The following is a 5,887-nucleotide window of genomic DNA, read 5'->3' as shown; positions in this document are numbered from 1 at the left end:
AACCCTTATCTCGAAAGAGACCTGTCAGGGGAACGTCGGCCGCTCCTCGTCGCGATGACGTTGTGCGACAGTGAGAGAGAATTTGGAGCACTAGTAGAAAAGTGGCTTCCATGACAGTGAACAGTAGAAAAGTTTGGAGGAAAAATAACTGTCATAAATGATGGGGCTCGTTTTTTGCAGGAAAAACGCTATATTTTTCGGATTTTGTAAGTTTTATGATAGTTAAAACTATCACGAAAACCGAATTTTCAATGATAGTGAAAAACTGTCACGAAATGGTGGAGGCGCGATTTTGTGGGAAAAAACCAGTAATTTACGAAAATTTCATGATTTTATGACATTTTTATAATTTGTCAAAAAAATTAAAAAAAAAAATTCAAGTATTGCATGATAATTACCTAGACCATCTTGAGAATGTATATACAAACAAATGATTTTGAGCGCGTTTCATTTCTGTCAGAAAAACTGCAGCTTTGTTAATGATATTAATTATTTCGAGATTGTCCGATCGCATCGAGTATAGATTTATGTTTAATAGTTTCCCCAAATACTCCATGAAACAAGTAGAAAATGGTATTTGGTATAGTGGTATGCTATCTTGCGTAATTGTAATTGTGTTTTCCTCTCTTCTGTCTTGAGTTTAAGCCCTATGAATTTAAATTATTTTTTCAACTCTCTATTAATACTTTTATAAAAATAATATAAGTTTAACAACTAAATACATTTAAAAAATAATAAAGTTAATTCTAGTTTCACTGAGCATTTCGTAAACAAAATATTCATATTTAAATTATACTCGAGTTTTTTTTTATTGGAATGAAAGGTAGTCAACTTAATCGAATGTTCATGAATTATTTTGGGTTAAATTGGAACTAGTTAGGTTTGTTGGAGACTATTTATCGTGTGTCGACAAAAGAAATGTAATATTATTTAAGAATATCTTGATCACGATACCCTGAGGAAGTCTCTTTAGGTCGGAATGTTTTGATGAGCTAAACTGTTTATTATGTTTTATCGACATACCTAGAAGGTTAGAGTCGACCTATACGAAGATGTCTGCAGGAGTGTTGAATAACACATTAATCAAACAACACGTCGCATTTTACGGGCGGTCGGATGACCGTTAAGCCATTGTCGGAGTCTTGTCGGAGATCATCTCTATAAATAGAATTCAATTTTATGATTTTTTGGGTGTGTATTTTTATTTTTCATTATTTATTTTGCAAGAATTCAATACTTTCTCTTATCCTTGTTTGCTGGCAAGAATGTTCAAGAAATGATTTTAAATGTCGTGATTTAAAATCAGAGATATGATTGAAAATTTTTTATCTTGTTTGGAACAAAAATAATTTGAATTAATATAATTAAATTTAGTTGTTTGGATGTTCGTTGGATGATTGAGTTTGATTTTTTGGTTTACACAAAATAACTAGTTCAACTGAACCAAAATTTTTTTATTCAAATATCATTTTTACTACAAGAAATCATCGTTGCCTTTGTAGACGTATACTTTTCACTTTTTGAAATTCTCACATTTTCTATAATGCCTGCGTTCTCTAGCTCGTTTATTAAGACTTATTTGTGCCTTGGATTTTTCCTCTAAGCCGATGTTTAATTTCATGGATTTTCTAATATTGGAGTTCTAATTTTGGGTTTTAAATTTAGTTAATCTTTTAGATAAATTTTCCAAATCATTTGTAGAGATAGTTCTTATTGGGAAATGATTATGGAACATTGTTCTTTTTTTAGAAGACCTTAACATTACTTTGTGTTGCTATTTTAGTTTAATTGGACCAATTTCTTTTTGGTCAAAAAAAAAACAAAATAAAACAAAAAGAGAAAGGGAAAGAAAATAAAAAGGAAAAAGAATGAAGAAACCCTAGCACCTATCTCTTTCCTCTTCCTTTCACGGTGTACTCTCATTCTTCTTCGTCTTCCACAACAGCCCTATTATTTTTCATCATCGATGGCGACTCCACGATAGCATTTCCCAGCTGACGACGATGCGAACGACATGGCGACGTGACCCTCAGACTGTAGCGTTTTCGGCGATGGTGCAATAGTAACAAATGCCTAGATCTGATGTTCTTCGATGGCCCAACAATGCGTGCGGCTCCTTTTGGGAGTCATTTCATGGCAGTGCAGTACTGTGGATTGGAAGGAAGTTATTTCTGTTCTAGGTCGTGAATCGTGATCTTTTACTCAGTTTTCTGTTCATTTTCTGTCCAATTTCGCTGGTAAATTACTGTTTGCTTTGAAAACAAAGTCCCTCGAAGGTTTGTGAAAATGCGAAGTTTGAACTGATTATTTTGTTGCTTTGATTTTACTTTTTAAGTTGTTTTCTGGTTCAGTGTGAGAGTTTAGATCGTTGAACGGCGGCGAAAAGTTTTGGTCGGAATCGGCGGTGGATTTTTATGTTTCGTTTTGTTAGTAATATCGTGCATGATCTTGTAGTCGAGATTTAAGAGTAACTTCAATTTTTTTTTTTTTGTATTTTTTTCTCCCTTGTTAATGTTGTTCATTGTGGAGCGAAGGAGATTTTTTGTATGTTATTGTTTAGTTTTCAAGAGTGAGAATGAAAAAATTGTTTGTTTAATAATTATTATTAATTTTTAATTCTTCCTGATTAATCTTCTTCAAAGCAGGAATGAGCATCTAAACCCTACAAAAAGGGAAAAAAATTCAAAGATTCGAAGTTCAAAGCGATGGAAGAGAGAGAAGCCATAAGTGCGTGCGGCTCCTTTAACGGCGGCAAGGTGCATTCAGCGGTAGGGTTTGTTTCTTATTCGGCGAATCGATGGTAGAGTTGTTGCACTCTTATTAGATGTTGATCTGAAAATTTATTTTCAGTCTATTTCATTATTTTCTTGGTGTTTCAAGGTCGTGCAATATAATATCGACTGCTACTGTTAGATTCTGCTCACTTTGTAAATTAAGATTTTGTATTCAAGTCTCTCGATTTAGGTTGTGTAGCTTACTTTTATGATTTTTAGTAATTGAATAGGTAAACAACATATTGTTGTTTGTGGCAGACTGTCTGGGTAAATGTAAACAACATAATTTTTCTCCCCTTTCTGCTGTGAAATGTGCTACTCTGTAGTTCTGCCAAACTTGAGAAAATTATCTTCCATGTCTCTTGAGTTGTGCTTTTTTTTAGATCACGTGATTGGTTGGATATCTTGTAGAGAAGAGATTTCTATAAAGAATCAATGATGGTTACTAATTAGATTCGACATTTGAGTTCAATTCTTAGGCTTAATTAGTTTTCACCTAAAAGTTTAAGTTTAGGAATAAGTGGTTTACAGGATCAGTTTAATGTCAATATTAAAGAAATAGGCTTTCATCAGTTTGAAAGTTACAATTACCATCTTTTTGGAGGATTGCTCTCTCTAATAAGGTAGCTTCTAATATGGTATTATGCAGTATCAAAACTTCCTGGTGACCTTAACTTGTATTATGGACTCTCTATCTAGAAAACCACTTCAATGGTTGGATTTTCATTTAAGCTTTCAACCTATTGTCATCCCAGTTAAGCAAATCAGATAAAGCCATGAGGATTGTTATCCGAACGTAATTCTATCTCTTTCTCCTCTTAGGTTAGGATTGTGAAAGATGGTAAAAATCTAATACAGATTTTTTATTTTATAATTGTAGAGAATGTTAGCCATCATGGGATTCATAGAGGTGTTTATGAACTTTTTGTCTTGAAGAGCTAAACTAGCATTTTGTATTTAAGTCTCTAGATTTAGGTTCGTATCTTAATCTTTTAGGATTTTTAGTAATTAAAGTTGTTCTGGAGTTTTTGATGACGACTAAAATTTCTCGTTTCGTTGTAGGTGATCACTTTATGAAGATGATGATGAGGTTATTGAATAAAAAATTAAAGCTTTCTTGGATGAAAATGTATAGATTTTCAATTCGAGTCTTTGAGATAAGTGACTATTTTGTCTTTCTAATCAACATTGTCAACCCTTTTATTAAATGCACTTGTCAGCTCTTACTTGTTCGGTTTGATTTGCAATACTTTAGGCTTTTGAATTGAAGAAAATGCAGACAGACATACCTATATTTGCAATGCCTTAGGCTTGATCATCAGCTTTTCCAACTATGTGGCCATGATGAAAAATATCATTAATACATTTTTTGTACATTTTTATGTTGTCCCCCACTTCGATTCAGGCGTCGAGTATATCCTTTACTGCATTGGGTCTTTAATGTGGCTTAGGAAGGATATGCTGAATACTCTAATATCCATAATTTATATCAAAAGGTATACAACCTCAAAATTAGAGAAATGGTCACTTACCTTATTTACTTGTTTTTAACTATTTGAGCATTAAAATGCATTTAAAGTAAGTTATTCTAGTTAATTCAAAACTTATGATATAGTTTCCTATTTAGATAAGCCTTACATCAAGTTTCAAATATATGTTGCGTTATATTTCTGAATTGATTTGTCGTTTTGAAATAAAATGAAATGGCTTCAAATACGGAATTCCTCTAGGGCAAAGATAATTTTGTTAATGTTGATTAATTAGTAAGGATGTTTATTTGCTGATTTTGATAATGAAATCCTTCAGTCAATTGTAGAGGACTTTTCTACTGACAAAACATATAGCAAACTAATTTATATGCATATGCTAATTCTAGCCGCACAACATTTTTTTGTTATTCTTTTTGTTACATTTACTTCTTCGTCGTTGCTTTTGATAGCAGTATAGCAAATATTCTCATTTTCTATGTTTGTCAATCATCACTTACCATTGTAAGAAGAATATGACATTGATGTTTGTTTGACACTAGGGGTGATGTTTTTGCTTAATGTGAAATTATTGATACTTCTTTCTCTTCCATTAATACATATTTGTGTTGCTATCCTGCAGCAAAGATAGCCAATTAAGACTTAATGTTTATATGTGTCATGCATATAATATAAAGTCTAGTTGGATAATTATGTTGCTATTCTGCAGCAAAGATAGCCAATTAAGACTTAGTGTTTATATTTGTGTCATGCATATAGTTTAAAATCTAGTTGGATAATTGTGTGACTATCTTGTAGCAAAGATAGCCAATTAAGACTTAGTGTTTATATGTGTCATTACGTAATGCATGTTGGAGTTAGAAAGAAAATGTAGGAGTATAGGGAAGTTTTTTCTTAATTGTTCGTTTTATTTTGTTGAAGGAATAGCTTGCGGGAGCAACATTTTGAGAAAGAAGAATTTATAGGGAAGAGTTTCGGCGTATTTTCGACATGTACGAGGTTGATGTAATGTGAATATAGTTCGTTGGGCATTCTCTTATTGTAATCATAGACTTATAGTATAGTATTTGTATAAAATATCCTAATGTACAAATTTGATCAGACATTGATCTTATTATATGCAACTTTGTTACATTTTATAATTTATAGATATAGATAATTTTTTTGAAACATGTACAGTGTTATAAAATGTATTTCATGGTTGTTATGAAGTTATCATATATAAACTTTTATTGACATTACAAACCTTTATTAAACACAAATTGTGACAAAAAAAATTGTCATGTCATATATAAAATTTTCGTGATAGTTAAAATTGTCAATATAAAGATTTTAATGACAGTTAAAAATTGTCAATATAAAGATTTTCATGACATTTAAAACTACCAATATTGACCGTTAAAACTATCACTATAAAAGTTTTCGTGACAATTATAAATAGTAATTGTCACGTTTTTCTTGACGTTTATCAGCAGTCGTTCAAAAATATTTCATGTCAATTTTGAACTGTCGTTAAAAAACATTTCATGACAATTATAAACTGTCGTTAAAAAATATTTCATGACATTTATAAACTGTCGTCATTAAGTTTTTATTAACAGAAGAATAAAATCTTTCATTGTTTTA

At 31.3% G+C, this 5,887-nt stretch overlaps 1 long non-coding RNA gene across 1 annotated transcript; it reads left to right on the top strand.

Annotated features, from left to right (window-relative positions):
• The first annotated feature begins 1,850 nt into the window (after positions 1 to 1,850).
• On the top strand, positions 1,851 to 5,433 carry LOC111020719 (uncharacterized). The gene is made up of 3 exons (XR_002602735.2): positions 1,851 to 2,180; positions 2,646 to 2,768; positions 3,837 to 5,433. It is a non-coding gene; the product is annotated as an uncharacterized LOC111020719 (long non-coding RNA).
• The last annotated feature ends 454 nt before the right edge of the window (positions 5,434 to 5,887 follow it).

Source organism: Momordica charantia, unplaced genomic scaffold (assembly GCF_013281855.1).
Source record: "Momordica charantia cultivar OHB3-1 unplaced genomic scaffold, Mcharantia_2.0 BLBB01000017.1, whole genome shotgun sequence".
Taxonomy (NCBI): Eukaryota; Viridiplantae; Streptophyta; class Magnoliopsida; order Cucurbitales; family Cucurbitaceae; genus Momordica; species Momordica charantia.
Note: the sequence above shows the minus strand (reverse complement) of the source record. Positions and strands in the feature narration are given on the sequence as shown.